Source organism: Gossypium hirsutum, chromosome A12, assembly GCF_007990345.1.
Source record: "Gossypium hirsutum isolate 1008001.06 chromosome A12, Gossypium_hirsutum_v2.1, whole genome shotgun sequence".
In the NCBI taxonomy this organism is placed as follows: Eukaryota; Viridiplantae; Streptophyta; class Magnoliopsida; order Malvales; family Malvaceae; genus Gossypium; species Gossypium hirsutum.
In genome coordinates this window covers 14,346,930-14,367,936 of record NC_053435.1, presented here as the reverse complement: position 1 = coordinate 14,367,936, position 21,007 = coordinate 14,346,930, and the positions used below count along the sequence as shown (strand labels likewise).

Here is a 21,007-nt window from a genome sequence, read left to right as displayed (position 1 = left end):
TCATTTTTGTTTACCTCAAGTTATATTTTAGTCATTTATGTTTGAAATGTTACGTTTTAGTCCCTTACGTTAGCGTGTTGTAACATTTTAGTCATTGAGCCGTTAATTGCCGTTAACGGTGTAGCGGTAAGCTGATATGGCATGTGAAATCATCATTTCAAACAAAACTTTTAGGTTAAAGTACACAATCAGTCTCCATATTTTTTTGAGCAATTTAAATTTTTTCTTGTATGTTCTTTTAACTTTTTTTTTCTTTTCTTTTTCATTCTCTTCTGCTTCTCCCTTTATTTTTTAATGTAGTTTTTCTATATTTTCCATATGTTAAAACTAAAGTGGAAGAAGAAAATGAAAATAAAGAAATAAAAAGGAAAAAATTGTTCAAAAAAATAAAAGTATAGGGACTAGTTTTAACAAATGAAAAACATAGAAAAACTACGTTAAAAGAAATGGGGATGAGAGGAAAATGGAGAAAGAAGTAGAAGAGAATGGAAAATAAAAAAAACATAAAATATATAAAAGAAAAAAGTTAAATTGCTCAAAACGAAAAAATATGATGACCAATTGTATATTTTAACCTAAATTTTTTGTTTGAAATGATGATTTAACGTGTCACGTTAGCTTACTGTTACACCAATAATGACAATTAATGGCTCAATGACTAAAATGTAACATTTCAAACATAAGTCACTAAAATATAACCTGAGGTAAATAAAAATGACTATTTTAATAATTTACCCATACAATAATTTGTAGATAAATTATTTTAAAATAATTATTTTAAAAAAATTATGTTATGTTAGCCTTAAATCAATATGCAAGTAAACATTTAAACTAACCACCTTAAATACATTATTTAATAATATAATAAAAATGTTCTATTCATATAAATTTTATAAAAATAAGTACATATTATTTTAGAAAAAAAAAACCTGAACAAAAATATACAATTTTTTACTGCTTTCTTTCTTTTATCTTTCTCTCTTTTTTTCAGGAATTCAAATCTTTTACATTTGAATTGGTATATTTTTATTAGATTTATCTCGATTTTGAATATAGAATAGGTTTAATTTAAATATTAAATTTCAATTGATAACTTATATTTAAAAATTTATAAAAGTCAATTAACAATATTTTTAAATCAGAGGGACACAATTAATAAAATTGAATGCAAGCAGTGAAATTAAATTCCAAAACTTGAAAAACTACAGGGATTGAAAAATAGTAATACCTTTTTTCTCCCTTGCTTTCCCATCACCCAAACGCAAAATAAAAAGGAATTCAACTCCTGAGGTGTAAGCATTTACAAGGCTACTGCTTTAATATATAGTTATAGATTTAAGCTTAGTTTGGATAGGCGGTGTATTTACTTCTGGTGAGGTTAAAAACAGCGGTGGTGGTGAGATTAATTACTGTAGCGGTGAGATTGGATACTTAGCGGTGAGATTAGAAACAATGGTGGAGTGTGTGTTTAGATTCAAACGCAGCTGTAGCGGTGAGGTGAAAATAAAAAATGACTATTAAGGACATCAGATTAGAATTGATATATAATAGAAGTTTTTACATTATTTTACTTATATAAAATTATTAAAATATGTGAATTTATAAATTCATTTAATAAAATATTAAAAATTATCTTCCAATATTTTATTATAAATATTTTAATGAATTATATAATCAATTTAAATTATTTATTAGATAAAATGATAATTATTTTTATAGTTAAATATTCTTTTATAACAATGATAAATATTATTTTCGTAAATATTAACATTATACTTCGATCAAATTTTGAAGTATCTAAACGAATAATTTTTAATAAAAAAACAATAGTAACATAAGACATAACAAGTTTCATTGTCACTAGAAATTAGGTTATGATACAAAATTATTTTTACAAATATTGATTCATTAAATTATTTGCAATGGTTTCCCTTAACATTGCAATTTCAAGGTCACTTTCACTGTTAGAAGAACTCGATTCACCTCTATCAAAATGGCCTGAAGAGATTGGCATATCGGGTATATTCTCAAATTGTCGAAAATCCTCATGATTTGACCAAGCCTGTCTTCGAATGTGATTATGCAAAACCATTGTTGCAATAACTATTAAAACTTGCTTGTCGAATGAATAGCTTGGAATATCTCTTAATATTGGCCATTTTTTTCCCACTCCAAATGTTCGTTCAATCACAGAGCGTAACGAAGAATGAGCATGATTAAAGATTTCTTTTTTTCCAGATGCTCGATGATTACCTCGACAAAAGTCAGGTAAATGATATCATTCCCCCCTATATGGACCTAGAAAACCTGCCATTTGTGGATATCCTGAATCCACAAGATAATATTTTCCTACAAAAAAGTAAAACATAATATCAAGTTTAAAAATAAATTAAAAATTTTAATATTGTTTTTATGTAAAGATTAATTAGAAAATTAAAGTTCAACCTGGTGGAGGGTGTGGAAACTTTAACTCTTGTTTTCTAAGTGCTTGCAAAAAAATTCTACTGTTATGTGTTGTTCCTTCCCAACCAAGAAATGCAAAAATAAAGCACATGTTGAAGTCACAAACTGCCATAATATTTTGAGTTGGTTCACCTTTCCGTCCGATATAAGGTATTTGACAAGAAGGCGAAATGCATGCTTTTATGTGTGTTCCATCTATGGCCCCAATACAATCCTTTAAAATAAATACAAGTAATGAGATAAAAGTTAGAAATAATTTATATTTTAAAAATATAAAGATTGTGTAAATTTTAACTTAAGGTGAGGCTAATATCTTGTATCATGTTGAATATGGTTCGGTACTTCCTCGAATTGATCTTCAGTGGGTTTAATCGTGTCTATTTCCATTCGAGCAAATATATACAACATATCAATAAAAATTCGACTAACAATTTTCCCAGATCGTTGAAATCGCTCTGCTGCATTTGAATTTGATTCTCTATTTCCAAGAATATACAATGATAATGCTAACTTCTCCATCGTAGATACCTTCCCATGCTTTAAGCCATAATTTGTTTGCAAATCATGCAACAAACTGTGAAATATATTTTTTGGCATCCTAAAACTATTCATGCAACGATCATCATGCCCATTTAATACTTCGTCCACCCACATTTGACTTGTATAATTTGAATCCATACACGGTTGCATAGTAAAATAAGTTTCATGGTGTACCAATACACTGCTTAACACTTGTTCTTCCTCTTCATGATAATTGTTGTGCTCAGCTTGTATAACAATTGTGGCTATTCTTCGTTGAGCTTCTTCACTTAATTCAAGGGTATCATAATTCATATAAAAACTATTAAACATATTGTTAAATTCATCCATAACCTGAAAAAGTAATCAAATGAAAATAAATTAATAACTTGTGACATTCTATACGACACAAAAAATTGAATAAAAGCATATCATAAAAATACCGAACATAAAAAATATCATACATTAGTTTTACATATAAAAAAGTAGATCATACATTAGTTTTACATATAAAAAAGTAGTATAGTTATATTACAATAATAATTCTAAGGAGCTTATGGTGGAGGTGGTGGATGGTACGGTTGGAAGGGAAATGAGGATGTTGCTACCAAGGATGAAAATGATGCAATTGGATTTTGTTCAGCATACTCACGTCGAAGCCACCAAATCCTAACATCTGGATCTAAGTTCAAAAACACTTCTCGTTTCACCGGTATTTGGAATATTTTGATGGCAAAATAGTACAGTTCATCTTTTTTTTAGAATTTCATCTCTCAAATCACGCAAAGCATCCATTGCATTTGAAATAGTATATTGAGAGTGAGGAAAAATAGTTTCATTCACTGACTTCCTTGGACTAGCCATACTCTCACACAATTTCTCAATATGAGTAGCTAATGAATTTCTTGATGATTTTCTACTTGAACTTGATTTTTTTCCTTTACCGTGTACAACCCCAAGTGTTTCCGTTCTTCGATTAGGAGTTTCATGAGAAGGGTTTGATGGTACCTCATTAGGAGGGATACCTTCGTTCTCATTACTATTTTCATCTGAATCACCAAATTGCTCATTAGGTGTATCATCTCCCATAGGAACCCCACTTGGAAGAACACCAAACGAAGGTGCCTATGCATTCTCTCCAGTGGCTACAATGCCACCAAACATTTGCCACATTAAATCATTCAATAGTGGTTTAATTCCTTTCTTCTTAAATCCTTTAAAATCAGGATTTTCCTACAAAACATGTTAAATGTTAAATGTTATACTCAGATTTTTATATTTGTAAATTATTAATTTCAATAAATTTTATGCATTAAAATAATGATAAAGTTAACACTAACCTTTATTTTATCAGCCCACCATTTTTCGGTAGCATCGACCGTCTTTTTAGATGGACACCATCCAATACCTGTAAATTCCTTAAGCAACTCCCTCCATAACCTCCATTCCTTTTTTAATGCATCCCACTTATTTTTCAATTGAGGTTTTCCATAATTTTTTTTATTTTTGCTTGAAAAAGAGCAATGACATTTTCCCATCCTTTTGAGTTTAGATGAGTTTTCGGTCTATTACTAGCATTGACTTCATTCATGCAAAGTTCACAAAATATCAACGTCAACTCATCATCCCAAACAGCTTTTGTTGCTAATGTACTATCTCCCTCCACAAATTTATGTCTTTACCATCTATTATTATTATTTTGATTTTAAATGTCAACCGACATAAAACCATAAATATATAATTAGATAAAATAATATAGTTTCATAAAAAATTAAGAATAACACATCACAAAAAGATGAAAGCCATAAGATGAACACTAAAGAAAAAATTCTCAAAGATCTATGGTAAACAATAACGAGGATATAGAAAGGATTATTGATTATGACTATCTTTTCAAAAGTGTAAGCAAACTTCATTCCTTATGTTTTTCTTAGCAACACTAGTCATCAAGAATTGCTTTGTCTAATACATCAATGTGATATTTCTTTTCTTGAAACAACTGTGATGACCAACATATAACTGATTATGAGCTATGACCTATAATCTATTTGACAGCTATGTTTTAAGTGTCAATTGCTATTGAGCTGATAATTGAATTTATTATTTAATGGATGATTGGTATTTGGGAGATAGGTGTGAGACTATAGAAAAAAATATTTATCTCGTTTAAAGGTTCAACTTGATTCAATTTACTAGATACAAGAGGGTTTCAAACAAAAAAAGAAAGTTAAAATATAGTATTTGACATATAGGGTTTCAGACAATTTTCTTTAAAGACCTAATTGCACCAAAGCATTCTTTAAATTGGTTATTAAATTTCAAAACATTTTAATTACATTCTCAAACTATTTATGTTATATCAATTAGGTATTTTCATTTTTTTATTTTTTAATTTAATCATTAAATGACATGCAAAATCATATGACATAAAAGTAAAATGTTGCTTAATTTTTAAAATTTATAACTAAAAATGAAGTTAAGAATAAGAGAGTGAAATATGCTTTCTGTAAAAACTTCAAAAAATCTCATAATCAAGATTTTCATAACATTCACTTTTACAATATCAATCTTCTTTAAAGCTTTTATTTTAAATTATGTCACATTTAATTTTAGTAACGAAAAGATTTTATTTATATAATATAAATAATTTAAACATGTAATTAGAATATTTTAAAATTTGAGGACCAACTTAGAATAAATGTCATGGTCTAAAGATTTCTAGTGCAATTAACTCATTCTTTGAGTAATCTTAAATTGTGGATCGATTTAATTTTTGTTTTTATTATTTTAATTAGTTTAGTCTTTATTTTTTTTTACCAAATAATATAGAAGTATAATAAAAAAACATAAATCTCTCTTTTTTTAATAATGAAACAATAGAGGTCATACATTAAAATTAAAATTATTACATTTACTCTAATAATTTATTATTAGCATGTTAATTATGATTATAGTTGCAATTATAGTTGGTGATGCAATTAGATTTCCATGAGCTAATATAACTATTATTTATAAATTTATTTCAACACTCTATATTTAATATAATTATAATTAATTTATAATGGAAGCAAAAACCTTGATTTTTTTTGGCAAATTAAAATTTTTATTAAAACCTTAAAATTTCGTGTCTTTACCATCTATTATTATTTTGATTTTAAATGTCAACCGACATAAAACCATAAATATATAATTAGATATAATAATATAGTTTCATAAAAAATAAGAATAATACATCACGAATGGACTAAAACGAAAACTTACCCATAGTTTAGTGACTAATGGTGTAATTTACCCTTAAAAGAAAGCATATAGACTAAGCACAAAAATTGAGCATAAGAGAAGGAACAAAACCACAATTTGACTCTTTACTTAGAATAGCAAAATGGGTTTTGGCTGTTCTTCTCTTCTTTTTCTTACTCACTCGAGTCTCGATATTTCCGAGGTACACACCCAATATACAAAATCTCTCTATTTTTCTCATAAGCCTCACTCTATAAGCTTTGAATTTTCCCAGGTTCGTTTCATTTTCTTTAATTTTTTGTTATATATATTTTTCTAAAATTTTATTTGTTGGGTTTTTAATGATATAATTGTTTATTTCTGGGTACATTCTAATGGTCAAAAGAAGGAATATGCTTTAATTCTATGAACTGTCCTTTTTTTCCCCATTTATTTATTTTTATTTTGATTGGTTCAATCAAGTATTCAAATCCCTTTTTTTCTTTTATCTTTTTGAATTTACAATTGAGAAATATACTAAAAATAGAAAAAAATCCAGAGTTTCTCAACTGTTCTTTTTATTAATCTTGTTTGGTTTGCTTTGATTCATGTTTTTCTTGTTTCTTTTTTGTGGAGTTCACTGAGCATTGAACAACTCCTAAATTTATATGTTATTGTCTCGCTATTGCTCTATTCATCAGTTTTGTAACTTTCTAACTAGTGCGTTATTTTTTCTTTAGCTAAGAAAAAACATTTTTTTAATTGATTTGGTTCTTGAATTATGTATTGATTTTGAGTTTTATAATCTGAGTATTTGCAGAATTGTAAGTTCTATACTTTTTGGAGTGAGTTTTGAAGAATCCCAATTGACAAAAAGGCAATCTTTTTGGATTGGGATTTTAAATTATGGTTGAATTTTCAACTGTTTAAGATTTGGGTGTCTTTAGAATTTTCAAAGGGAAGAGGATATGCTGTGGGGAGACTAGGTAGCTATATATCTCGTGGTGTTTATACTGTGTCTGGTCCATTTCATCCCTTTGGTGGTGCTGTTGATATAATTGTAGTTGAACAACCTGATGGGACCTTTAAAACATCACCTTGGTATGTTCGGTTTGGTAAATTTCAAGGGGTTTTAAAGACAAGGTAACCTATCCTCCAAACCTACGGGATTATCATCGTCGACACCTTAATCCCTAAAATCCTCTCCATGGCAAATGGGAAACTGGTCAGTTGGATCACCTTATGGTTCTTTTTTGGTATTTCTGGGTCAACAGTTATTTTTTCAGGGTTTGTAGGAATGATAATCATGATTTTAAAGCATCAAGTATTATCTAATACATTAGTTCATAGTCTACTCATATCAGAAAATCATACAAGAAAAACGGTATGTTCTCTTTTTCTTTTTACTTGTTCTGCTTCTCTTTTGTTATTTTCCATAGATTCTTTGTTTCACAAATGGGTTTAGATTGATTTTGTTTCAATCTCTTTGCTGTTTTTTTCCCATAGGCTCCAATGCTGGTGGTTTATAAATTAGTACATTATTCTTTGTTCCTTTCAAGAGCTAAATTTTGCATTAGTTCCCAACATTTACGGTCACTCTGGTTAAAACTAAAATTGAGTCAACCCTACCAAAGTCAGTCATTCCTATCATCCAATAACCAAGAGCAAATTGAAATGGCTAACCTTATCCAACTTTCAACAGAAACTTAGAAGTCACAAAATCTTTACAAAAATCTATAAAACTTCCCAAAGATGAACAAATTATATGCAATTTACCCATTTTTTTGAAACTTCTCAACTTTCAACAGTCTTATTCAAATAATACCCCAAAAAAGTCGTGGATTTCAAGAAACCCCAAAATTGTGAAGATCCAAGCTGCTAGTTACAAGCAATAACAAGATATGACATTGTAGCTCATTTTGCAGCAAACTCAACACAGTTTATATTCACACAAGAAAAAAAGAGAGAAGAAAGTTGGCATACCTGGAAACACTTGATATTGCTTACTTCAGTTTTGTAGCAGCCACAACCAAGAACAAAGCAAAAAAGAGGGGAGAAACTAGCTTCAATCACTGTTTCAGTTCTCAAATATGAAAAAACAAAATGGTTGTTTTCTTCCCAAATCTGAAAACAAATAAGGTTGGGAAAGAAATTAGTTCAACTTTCAAGGATAAAATGGTAAAATAATAAATAAAATCAAGGGTATTTTTGTCTGTTAAAAATACCTACTACACCACTGCCTTCAATTGCGGCTGAGACCTCCAACTCCTTTTCAGCATAGCAGTGTGGTTGAAATCAATTTTCATTGCACTGTGTTGCTGAACCAAACAACATATCAGTGAGGTTGCTACCCCAACTGCACCTCACTGACGTTAAAAGCCAAACCAAAGGAGCCCTTAATTAGCAACAGGTGAAGATGGATTTCCGGCTTTATTATTTTAGAAATACTGGCATATCATTAGGGATGAGGTCACACTTTTCTGTCTTCAACATCTGAACAGAGGTATGGAGGTTAGTCCAATTAATACTATGCGTATTGTGCTTATTCCTAAAAAAGCAAATTCAACCAACCTCACTCATTTTCGTCCCATTATCTTATGCAACGTTATTTATAAATTAATGGTAAAGGCTATTGCTAATCGTTTTAAAGAAGTCTTGGAAAAATGCATCGACGCTGTACAGAGTACTTTTGTGCCAGGAAGGTTAATCTCCGATAATGTATTATTAGCATATGAAATTTTGCACACTCTAAAACAGAAAAACTTTGGAAAAAATGGATTGATGGTGGTAAAACTCGACATGAGTAAAGCGTACAATAAAGTCGAATGAATTTTTGTATAGAAAATGATAAGGAGAATGGGTTTTCACCATCACTGGATTGATTCTATAATGAAATGTGTATCTATTGTTTCCTATTCGGTGGTACTTAATGGTCAAGCTGGGAATATTTTTCAACCAACGAGAGGTTTATAACAATGAGATCCTTTGAGTCCGTTTTTATTTTTGATTTAAGGAGAAGACTTATATTGCCTTATGAGACTGGAACTTCAAGAAGGACAATTAAAAGGGGTCAAGGCAAGTAGAAGAAGACCACAAGTATCACATTTGTTATTCGCAGATGATTGCATTTTGTTTGGTGAGACTACTGAAAGGGGAGTCGGTTTATTAAAAGTAATTCTACGTGAATATGGAAGTTTTTCTGGTCAGCATGTCAATTTTGATAAGTCAATTGTTTTCTTTAGCAAAAATATACAGGAGGAAGAAAAAATATTAATTACTCGCATACTCGGAGTATGAAGCTCAAATGACCCAAAACGTTATCTTGGATTACCTAATATGGTGGGCAGAAGGAAGAATGAGTCTTTTCAAAACTTAAAGGATAGAATTAAGCAACAAATTGACAACTGGATTATTCGGCACCTCTCTCAAGGAGGGAAAGAAGTTTTTATCAAGGTCATTCTTCAAGCTATTTCGACGTACACAATGGCATGTTTTTAACTACCTAAATCTTTATATGTTGATCTTGAGAGTATTACTACGAAATTCTGGTGGCAAAAGGATCGTGGCAAAAGGGACATTCATTGGTGCGCTTGGAAGGATCTTTGTACCGCAAAAAAAAAAGGGTTTGGGTTTTCGAAATTTTGGTCAATTTAATATTGCTTTATTAGCCAAGCAAGGTTGGCGCCTTATTAATTTCCTAGATTCTTTATTAGCAAAGGTCTTAAAATCCAAATATTATCCAAATTCAGACTTCATCCATGCACAGTTAGGGAATTTACCTTCGCTTACCTAGAAGAGCGTTTGGGTAGCAAAAGGGTTACTGCAAGATGGCTTATGTTAGTGAGTTGGTAGAAGAGATCATATATCTGTTTGGAGCGATCATTGGGTACTTGGAGTTAACATTGAGAGGATCAATGACAATACAAACAATGCAGCAATAAAGTTAGTTTTGGACTTAATAGATGCATTAACAAGAAAATAGAAGGTTGATCTAATAGATAATACATTTCAAGTAGACACAGCATAGAAGATTCTGCAAATTCCTCTGGCAGAAGAAAAACATGATGATTTTCAAGTCTGGCGAGGAGAACATTCTGGCAAATTTTCAGTCAGAAGTGTCTATAAACTATTACAAGATGCTAATATGGATCCTAGTGCTTATTTAATACAGTTCGAAACAAAAAATTTCTATAGAAAACTATGGAATTTACATCTCCTATCAAAGATTACCATCACTTTTTGGCATATTTCCTGGAACTTTATTCCTACTTTAAAAAATCTCAGATTAAAAAGAGTGGCTTCTGATATTTCCTGTCCTCGGTGTCGAAATGTGGAAAAAGATAGCAACCATGTTTTCAAACAATGCCCTACAATAACAGAAACATGGCAAAATATAAACTTGTCATGGGTCATTAATACTAATATTCAAGATTTGTGGGAGTGGCTTATTTAGGTCTTCGCTATAGGTAATAGCAAACAATGTCAACTCTTTTGATGTACTGTCTGGACAATCTAGAGTTTAAGAAACCAATTAGTTCATGAGGGGAAAATAAAAAGTAGGAAGAGACTTATCAAATTGAATCTAAAGTTATATGGTAGTGATCGATGGGTTAGAAGAAAAACCAATTACCTCAGATGATGATAGAAGACAGAGATAGATTGAAAGAAATGCAAGAGTAGTATCTATTTTGATGCAATTTTCGATGGTAAATAGTCCAGATCGCCTTGGGTCTGGTGGTGTGGGGGGAGATGGGTGAGTTCTTAGACTCAAAAATAGTCCTCTATGCCACGATGTCGTCTTCATTCATGGCAGAGGCACATGCAGAGTTACAAGCAGTGAAGTTAGGGATTTCAATGGGTTTTCAATCAATAGTTATCTTAGGGGACTCAAAAAAAGTCATTAAAAAATGCAACTCAACAGCGACAGACAAATCAGTTATAGGGGCGATTATTCGAGACATTCAAAGGAAAAAACAAAACTTCGAAGAAATCAACTTCCAGTTTGTTCAAAGATTAGGGAATGTTTATGCCCATGAACTTGGAACAGAAGCATTAAGAAAGGGAGAAGAAAAATACCTGAAGGGAGCAGATTTCATTCATCGTCAATGCGAACAAGAGGAGACATCCATATTGAAGAGCATCTTGAGAAGATCTGAAGAGATAAAATAGTAGAAATAAGAGCTTTCTTGAAACTTGCTATCAGTCGAAATGCTGGTATAGAGATTCAAAAAGTCAAGACAATTAATGGGTACCAACTAATTGACAGCGACTGGATTAGACTTTCCATTTCTTTATTTTATTCTATTTTAATTGTTATTTATTTTTTGTGGGCCATTTACTCTCTTTTGGGCCTTTTTCTTCTTTTATTAGCTTTTTTTTAGTTAGGGCTCAATTTCATAGTTTTAAAGGAACTTACCCTCTTTATGTTATTTATTTTCTGATTAATAAAATCGAGTCGAAATATTCAAAAAAAAAAAAAAAGAATATGAGTTTAACAAAGATATATAGTGAGTGCAAAAAAACTAAATAGATATATCACAATAGTTCAAACCCTTCTTGTTTATGTGTAGTATCCTTTTTTTTTCATCACATTCATAAGAGTTAATAAGTAATATTAAAGAAGGTATTAAATTAGAAGAAAAATGTATAAAGAAATCTTGGACTTTTGATGTTTTTAACAAATTTTTATATTTATTTTCAATTATTAATAAATTTTGATATTTTATATTTTTAATTTTATTGATTTTAATCATTTTAATCGATTTTTTCGTCACGTGTCACAATCACGTCATGACTTGTGACAGAGATAACAACTTTAAATCTAACAATTTTTTTATATTTTTAATAAATTTAAAATATTTTTATTTTTTTCTTTAGTTTTATGAGTTTTTTTTATTTATTTTCAGTCACGTGTAATAACCATAGCATGACACGTGGAGGAGATAATTGGAAAAAAAAAAGAAAAAAACGAAAGCCATTCAAGTTAAAATTAGTGGTCAAAGGGCTTTTTTTTATGCATTTTGACAGTTCAAATACCTAATTGAGTGCAAAAAAAAAAAGAAGGCTTAATTACTTTCTTTTTGAAAAGTTAGAAGGCTTTTTACACCTTTATGTTAGAAAATATGAACATCACATATATTATAATAGTAATTACATGTTACTATTTACTATCATAAAATATTAGACCAAATTAAAAGTAATCTAATTTCGTTAATGTTTATTGTGCTTTAGTTATTAAATAAAGTTTGAGCCAAATATGTGTAGATACTCTAGTAACTAATTTTTAATTAATGATGGGCTGATTAGAAATTAAAGTTAATGTGCAAAAGTTATGGGTTTTTTACTATATAAAAAAAACACTAAAGTGGTACAAACCAAAAATTATGTACCAAAATGGTACATCCAGGGTGGTGCTGCCTCTGGCATTGGCGTGACCACCCTGGTTTCTAACATAATCAGTTGAAAAATAAACAGTAAAAAAAATAAAAGCTGAAAAATATAAAAATATAGAGGTGGATGTGCCAGAGGCGGCACCAGTTGCTGACATGGCATTGGCGGCACCCACACCCCCAAACCCCCTATTTAAGCCCTTAGTGTTAAAATGAAGGCACACAGTAGTAAAAAAAATTGCAGAAGAAGAGAGGGAGAAGAAGAGAAAGAAAGAAAAAAAATTTCCAATAAAAAAAATTATAAAAGAAGAGAGAGAGAAGAGAAAAGAAAAAATAAAAGGTATATTTTAAAAAAAAATCGAATAGATTATGATAAGAAAAATATATTTTGTTTGTATTATATAGTTTGTTTAGTGTTATCTTTATGTTTTGTTTTAAAAGTTATTTTGTTTACTTTGATTTTTTTAGTAAGTTTTGTATTTAGATTAATTATGTGTTTGTTGTGAATGTTATGTTTTAAATTTTTTAATATATTTGAAAGTTTTTATGTTAGTAAGACTATTATAATGTAATTGTTAATTAGTGATAACAACTGAAAATATTTCTGTTATACATATTGTTAGAAATGACAACGTATTTGGTATTGCCTAATGAGATAATAACTTTAGCACAAAGGGAGAAAGTTGATAAGATGATGGGAGAAGTGCAAGATTACAGAATGAAACCAGAAGAAGATATTGTTCAACACCTTATTACCCTCAATTGAAAGATGGAAAAAGTGTTGTGGAAGGGTCATGAAATGATTAGAAATAATAAAGTGCAATACTTAACCCTTAGAGGGACATTAATAGAACATGAGCATCAAATCATTTTAGACGAACTTTGGAAGACATCGGTACCACGAACCTATTAGAATCTAGTTATAAACTTCGTGAAGTTTATAATCTCTTATGGAGCAAGGAAAATAGCGAGACAAAGTATAGGTTCATGAAAGTTGTCTGGGAAGCAAAATGTGTTTGACAAACCATGGATGGATAAATTAGTTGTTAAGAAATTACCAAGAGAACTTGTATATTCAATACCTGTTATAAAGGTTGAAGAGCCAGAAGATCTAGAAGAATTTCCAAATTGGATTGTAGAAGATGAATATGAAGAGAATCAAGAATTTCTAAATTGGATTTTAGAGAATTTCTCAGATGAAGATACAGATCGGAGATGGAAGAAGACATATAATTGAATTTAAGTGGTTAAATGTAAAGATAAATGTTGTTCGTCTACAAAATGGGAACTAAAAAAGTCTGATCTTATGAATGAAAAAATTGCATATTGACAAATTAATTTTTTTATTTAAGTAATGTATTTGCTGTTCGAAATTGTTTTGAGAAATTTTGTTTATTTTTTAACAGATTGAGTATTGAAGATGAATAATCAGTTTTTCGTATGCGTTTATTTCGATGGATCATCTTGACAGCAACCGTTGGATGCATATTTGAATGTCGGCAACAAATAGTAATGAGATTTAATAGAAATGTCTCGTTGGATGATATGAAGGGAAGGATTAACGCAAAAATTGTTAGATGTTGTGGGAGAAGGATCTCGAAACTTTTCTACAAGTTTCCAGTTTCGACAGATCCCATCAAATTCACCGAAATGGAACTTGTAGACGACGAAGATATGGAGACAATGATCGCTCTTTACTGTGGGAATGAGAGTGACAAAAATGGACCGATTCACTTATTTGCTAAGTTAGCCAGCATGGAGCAAAATGAAGATCTCACTGTATATGACGAAGAACATGGAGTTGAAGAACATGAAGCTCAAGAACCGTGCATGGTGGCTCCAATATCGTACGTTGATAGTGAATTGACTATACGTGGGATCGATATCAATCTTAATGTTACAACCAATATTGATGTGGTTGGTGATGATGGATACGATAGTAGTGATCCTTGTGATCAAAAGGTCGATAGTGATAGTGATCCCGATGTGGACGATGTCCCCGATGATATTGACGATGAAGAAGTGAATGACAATGGAAACATTAACGTGTCTTCGGTCTGGAACCAGATGCGATGTATTTTGATACATAATAATCTTGGGCCACACATGTCGCTCATAGACCCGATGCGACGCATGTAGCTGAGTTCCCGGAGTACCCTGAAATACTTCCTGCTCACCGGCTGGCCATAAATTTCGATCTTGAGGAGTTGTTCGTAGGCCGGAGATTCAAAAGTAAAGAAGAGTGCGTATTTTCTATTAAGTGGTATACCATGAATATATCAGTGGATTACAAAGTTACAGTGTCTAAACCAACATTATATATTGGGGAGTGTTGGAAGTCGACGGAAGGCTGAATTGGCAAGTACGAGCTGCATTTATTCAAAATTCACAGATGTGGGAGATACGCAAATTTGTTGGGCCTCACATATACAGATGTTGTTCAATCATCAGACGATATATTGGGACAGTGTACGACCTCTCGATACCTGAATAAATACTCCATCTACAAAAACAATTTTCAAGTAAATATAGTATCGTTAGAATAATATCATTATAAAGAAATTGTCAATTAATAACAAGTTAAATTTTATCACTTGTTAACTAGTGGAAATACGTATGGTTGGTGACTAACCGATGCCAAGAATGACATCCGATAAAGAGCCCATGACTGCAACAATACAAGGCATCCGCCTATGTCTATGGCATCAGGCTTTGTTGTCCAACAAAGCTCACGATACAACATAGCCAGAACTGCGGAACCCCAACTATACGAGCGAACATTACGCAAATCAGCTAATAAAGGTAAATACTAGAGATGAACCCTACTGTTGTTCGCATTGGGCATCAGTATACCCCCTATAATATGCATAATGTATGCTCAAGCTGCGCACATCAACTCTTCTTCAGTGGCATTAACTGATAAATGCTCAAAATTGGCTTTCAGCCATGTAAATTTCAAATCCAAAAAATTGGACTCATCATTGCCGAGCGAGGCTCCTAGTAAGCTATAACAAAGTGTAGCCGGCTCAGCTATGGCACTTATGCTCGTTACGACACTCTCATCGATTGGGAGCCCAAAGTGCAATGTAATATCCTCCAGAGTGACAGTGCACTTCCCACACGGCAAATGAAAAGTATGGGTCTTCGGGCGCCAACACTCGACCAATGCGGATATTAAATTGTACCGCAAATCAAACGTCCGGGTCAATGCTGCTGACCCGAATCCAGCTAGCTCCAAGTAGGGCATCAGTCGTGCATCCGGAAAATATCCTAAACCATTCACCCGGCCCTTTAATGCGCGGTACGGACCTTGACAGTATTAAATTACAGAAAATAGTTATAATAACATAATTTATTCCCTCAAATTACATAGATCTTTGTTTAATAGAACCCGTGATTAACAAATAACAATATATCACCATATTATTAACTGTGTTAGATATGTGAAGATCTTTTCTAACCAATGAAGCCATTGCGATGCCTGCAATTTCAAAATAAATTTCGGTTATTAATTTTAATGTTTGATGGATTTTAAATATTTATCAGAATAACTAAATTTTATATATTACTTTTAATTACAAAAAAGTACCAAACAATTTTTTCGACAACATATTTTTTGCTATACTACATTAAAAAAATAAATATATTTTATTATTATTTTCAAATGATAATAAGTAAAATATTTTGGTTTAAAATATAATATATATAATATACCTGGCATGTAGTTTAATATATTTTAAATTAATTTTTATTTAATAATAATGTGAGTGATGCAATAATAATTAAAAAAACATGATAACTTGTTCAATATTATTTTAAAATATATTATAATATGTAATTAAATTCCTTGGGAAATAAAAAAGATGGGAAAACAATGAGGGGTTATGTTGCAATATTCTTAATTTTTCGGTGATTTTGGCCCTTTGTTGGTATTTTTTTATTTTCTTATTTTATTTTTTAAAATATACTATTTTCGTATTTTATTTTTATATTATTTTAGTACATAATATTTCAAATGTATTATTTAAGTGTTTTTTCTATTAATTTAATAAATAACCCTAATTTTGACCCTTTGTTGGTATTTTTTTTATTTTTGGATTTTATTTTTTAAAATATACTATTTTCATATTTTATTTTTTATATTATTTTAGTACATAATGTTTTAAATGTATTATTTAAGTATTTTTTATATTAATTTAATAAATAACCCTGATTTTGGCCCTTTGTTGGTATTTTTTTATTTTCGGATTTTATTTTAAAATATACTATTTTCGTATTTTATTTTTTATATTATTTTAGTACATAATGTTTCAAATGTATTATTTAAGTGTTTTTATATTAATTTAATAAATAACCTTTATTTTGACACTTTGTTGGTTATTTTTTTATTTTCAGATTTTATTTTTTAAAATTTACTATTTTCGTATTTTATTTTTTTATATTATTTTAGTACATAATGTTTAAATGTATTATTTTAAGTTTTTTTATATTAATTTAGTAAATAACCCTGATTTTGGCCCTTTGTTTGTATTTTTTAAATTTTATTTTTTAAAAATATACTATTTTCGTATTTTATTTTTATATTATTTTAGTAAAAAACCCGCCAACACCACTTTCCCAAAAAAAATTATTTTTTTTCGTATTTTATTTTTTCATTAAGATATTTTTTTAGTATTTTATTTTTTTATGCTATTTTTGTAAAAGGTTTAAAACCCCATCACATAAAAAATAAAAAAAATTAAAATAATCAGAATATAACATGCCAAATAAATTTTATAAAAAATATATCTAATCAACCTAAAACACACTTAACAAATAAATTACATAAATAATAATAAAACATTCTTTGTACATAATGTACATAGCCTTTTTTACTTCAATAAAAATTAAAAATAAATTAGGAATGAATGAAAATATAAAATAAATACAAACATACCTTAATATCTATTTTTAACCAAATAACACATTGCAAAAAGATAAATTTAAAAATTAAATCTGAACTAAATCAAAATCAACAACAACAATAATAATAATAATAACACCTAAAATAAATAAATTATTTACTTAAATTAACATTAATTACTCAATTTATAAAAAATAAATTTACCTTTTTTTCCTTATTTTTCTTTCTTTTTCCTTCCCTCCCTCTTATTCTCCTTCTCTTTTTCTTTTTTCTTCCTTCACCAGTGCTGCCTCCTTCTCCTTATTCTTCTTCTCTTCTTTTCTTCTTCTCCTTTTTTCTTCCCGAAATGAACTTTGGGGACCATAATATATGGTCCCCAAACAAAGAAAAAACAAAATCCCTGCATAAAGAGTCTAATCGCCCAGTGCTGCCTCTACCATCGACACCATCGGTGCTGCCTGTGGCAGGCCCACCACTAGTGCCGCCTACAGCAGGGCCTTCACCTGTGCCACCTGTCACCTTTTTCTGTTTTTTGTTACAGTTTTTTTCAGCTTTTATATTTTTTACTTTTTTTTTACTGTTGGTGGCAGAAAACCAGGGTGGTCACGCCATTGCCAAAGGCGGCACCACCCTGGATGTACTATTTTGGTACATAATTTTTTTGCGGTACCATTTAGGTGTTTTTTTATATTATATTAGTAAAAAAATCCCAAAGTTGTATATTAGGCTTATGTTTCCAAACTTACACATACGTAACTTTTACAATATCTCATCTTTAGAAAAGAGAGAGTCATATTCTCTGAATTGCTTGTGTGCTAATTTGGAAGATTAAAACCATAAGATCAAAAATTCTAATAAATCAATGGATTTAGGTATGGTTCCGCATTTAGTTTTATTTCTGATGATTTGAAATGATAGATCCTAGTTATTAAAGTTCTATATCAAATCTTGTTTTTACGATTCTTACAGGTGGTATCCGAGCTTCATTATATTGAATCATTAAGAATAAATTGATTCTTTATTATTTTTAAATTGATTTGTTTTTTCAAATTTTATGATCAATTATATACTATTAGAATTAAGTGACTCGAATCCTTATTTAAATAAAATACAGTGGTAAAATAAAATAAAATAAAAATCCATATAGAATTACACTTCTTTTATTTTATTTTAAAATAAGGTTTTTTAAACCTTATTAAATTCTATCTATTTGATATTGATTAGAATAAGGTTTTCAGTCTTACTAGAATATGGCTTTACAAGCCTATAAATAGACATAATCTATTCCTCTTGTAATAATTCGAATTCAACATAGTGAATTTTCTTCTCCTCTGCCCGTGATTTTTTTCCCGAAAGGGTTTTCACGCAAAATCTGTGTGTTTTTATTTTATTTTTTTATTTTTTTCTTAAATTGGTATCAGAGCTTCCGGGTTGTTCATCTCGATCACTGTAATGGCGTTTTTGAAGTATGAAATTCCGCTGTTGGATTGCAACACCAGATTTGCATTGTGGCAAATTAAAATGCAAGCAGTTCTTGCGCAGATGGATCTGGAGGATGCCCTGCTAGGGATAGATAAGATGCCTTCGACATTAACAGATGAAGAGAAGAAGTGTAAGGATCGAAAGGCGTTAACACAATTACATCTGCATTTATCCAACGAAATTTTACAGGATATGATGAAAGAGAAGACCGCCGTTGCATTATGGAAGAGGCTAGAACAAATATGTATGTCAAAAACTCTAACAAGCAAGTTGCATATGAAACAGCGTCTTTATACTCATCGTTTAGAGGAATATGCGTCTATACACGAACACTTAACAGTATTTAAAGAAATTCTCTCAAACTTGGAGGCCATGGAGGTTCAGTATGATAAAGAAGATCTAGGGTTGATTCTATTTTATTCGTTGCCCTTGTCTTATTCAACCTTTAGAGACACAATTTTATACAGCCGCGAGTCTCTCAATGTAACATCCTGAAATAGGGCCTAGTCGGAATAGTGGTTTCGGGCCTAGAAATTTGACATCAAAATATTTATTTTATGATTATTATGAGGCCTATAATATGAGTATATACATGTGTTAAAGTTTCATGAAGAAATTCTGATTATAATATGTCCAATTGGAAATTAGGGACTAAATTGAATAAATTGCAAAACTTGGTTTCTAGAAGCAATTGGTATGAAATTGCTTTAGATTATGAATTATAAGGTCTTAGAGAGTAATTTTCTCAAATTCTAAGTTTTGGACAAAAATGGCCTTGTATGGTTAAAATTTTAAAGAAAGGATATGAGGGTATTTTGGTCATTAGGCATTCTAATGAAATAAAAAGGTAAAAATGGAGAAAAAATATGCTCATCTTCTTCCCATAGCTGCCAAAATTTGGAGGACACCATAGCCAGGGTTTCTTCAATTTTCAAGTTCAATAGTAAGTGCTCCCAAGCCCTGTTTTTCATGTTCTTTGTATTTTTGAAATCCCGATAGCTTGATCTCTCCATTTCTACCCATATTTCATGCTAGGGTTCATGTTTAAAAATTTACCCATGCATGAGTTAATTGTATTTTGATGGATTATGGAGGAATATGAAAGACTAATGTGTGTTAAACATCTTTTTCTAGTTGATTTTCACGAGAAACCCTTATAGGGACGATTTTTGCAAAAGATGTAAATGTGTGGTAGGAATGAGAAACTAATGGATAATATTGGCTACCATAAGAAGGAAAAGTGTTTGGTTAGGCTTCGTAAGGTAGAAAGTGTATGTGTTTCATTATACGAGCTTAGGGACTAAATCGTAAAAATGTCAAAGGTTAGAGGCAAAACGGTCATTTAGACTGGAGATGAGAATTATACTTGAATTGTATAATGTAGTGTATTAATGAGTTGATTTTGTTGATATAGACCCCAAGGAACAAATTTCGGAAGTCGGTCGAGGTAAACGCAAAGTTTCGGAGTAATCGAAACACAATCCCGAAAAGAATACCAGGTAAGTTCGGATAACTTAAAGTAAACCCCTAATATGTATAATTGTATGATTTATGAATGCATGATGATTGTATTTATTATTGGCATGAATATCGTAGAAATGCATACTTGATGATAACATGTAAAAATGTCTCGGTTGAGGTTGAAAAAGGGAATTCGATGGACAAACCCTCTTTGATCTGTGAACTGAGATCCTGCATGTGTTGCAGTAGGATTTATCCCAAACGGGTAAACAGTGATCTCAAGTATAAAAAGGAATCTAGCTCGGATGGGTGTTCCTTGAATGATCAAGCCTCCCGAACAATATGTGTGCATTATGGATTTAGCCCAGACGGATAATCCGATTAGGGTCTGAATTTAGCCTGGACTGGTAATTTAGATCCGAGCTCATTAAGGGTGTTTATCGCTATAAGGGATTTAGCCTGGACTGGTAATCTTAACATCACCCTACGAGTTCATGATATGGGGGATTTAGCCTGGACTGGTAATCCTGCCATGAGATGTGAGGTTCGCGGGAGCGCAAATATGTGAAAT

At 30.5% G+C, this 21,007-nt stretch overlaps 2 long non-coding RNA genes across 2 annotated transcripts; one reads left to right on the top strand and one right to left on the bottom strand.

Moving 5' to 3' along the window:
• Positions 1 to 1,915: 1,915 nt before the first annotated feature.
• LOC107927036 (uncharacterized) lies at positions 1,916 to 11,612 on the bottom strand. Its single transcript, XR_001692362.2, has 5 exons — positions 11,278 to 11,612; positions 8,427 to 10,568; positions 8,185 to 8,325; positions 2,446 to 3,336; positions 1,916 to 2,349 (listed from the first exon to the last, which is right to left on the bottom strand). It is a non-coding gene; the product is annotated as an uncharacterized lncRNA (long non-coding RNA).
• LOC107927042 (uncharacterized) lies at positions 6,137 to 7,601 on the top strand. The gene is made up of 2 exons (XR_001692365.2): positions 6,137 to 6,496; positions 7,022 to 7,601. It is a non-coding gene; the product is annotated as an uncharacterized lncRNA (long non-coding RNA).
• Positions 11,613 to 21,007: the final 9,395 nt, after the last annotated feature.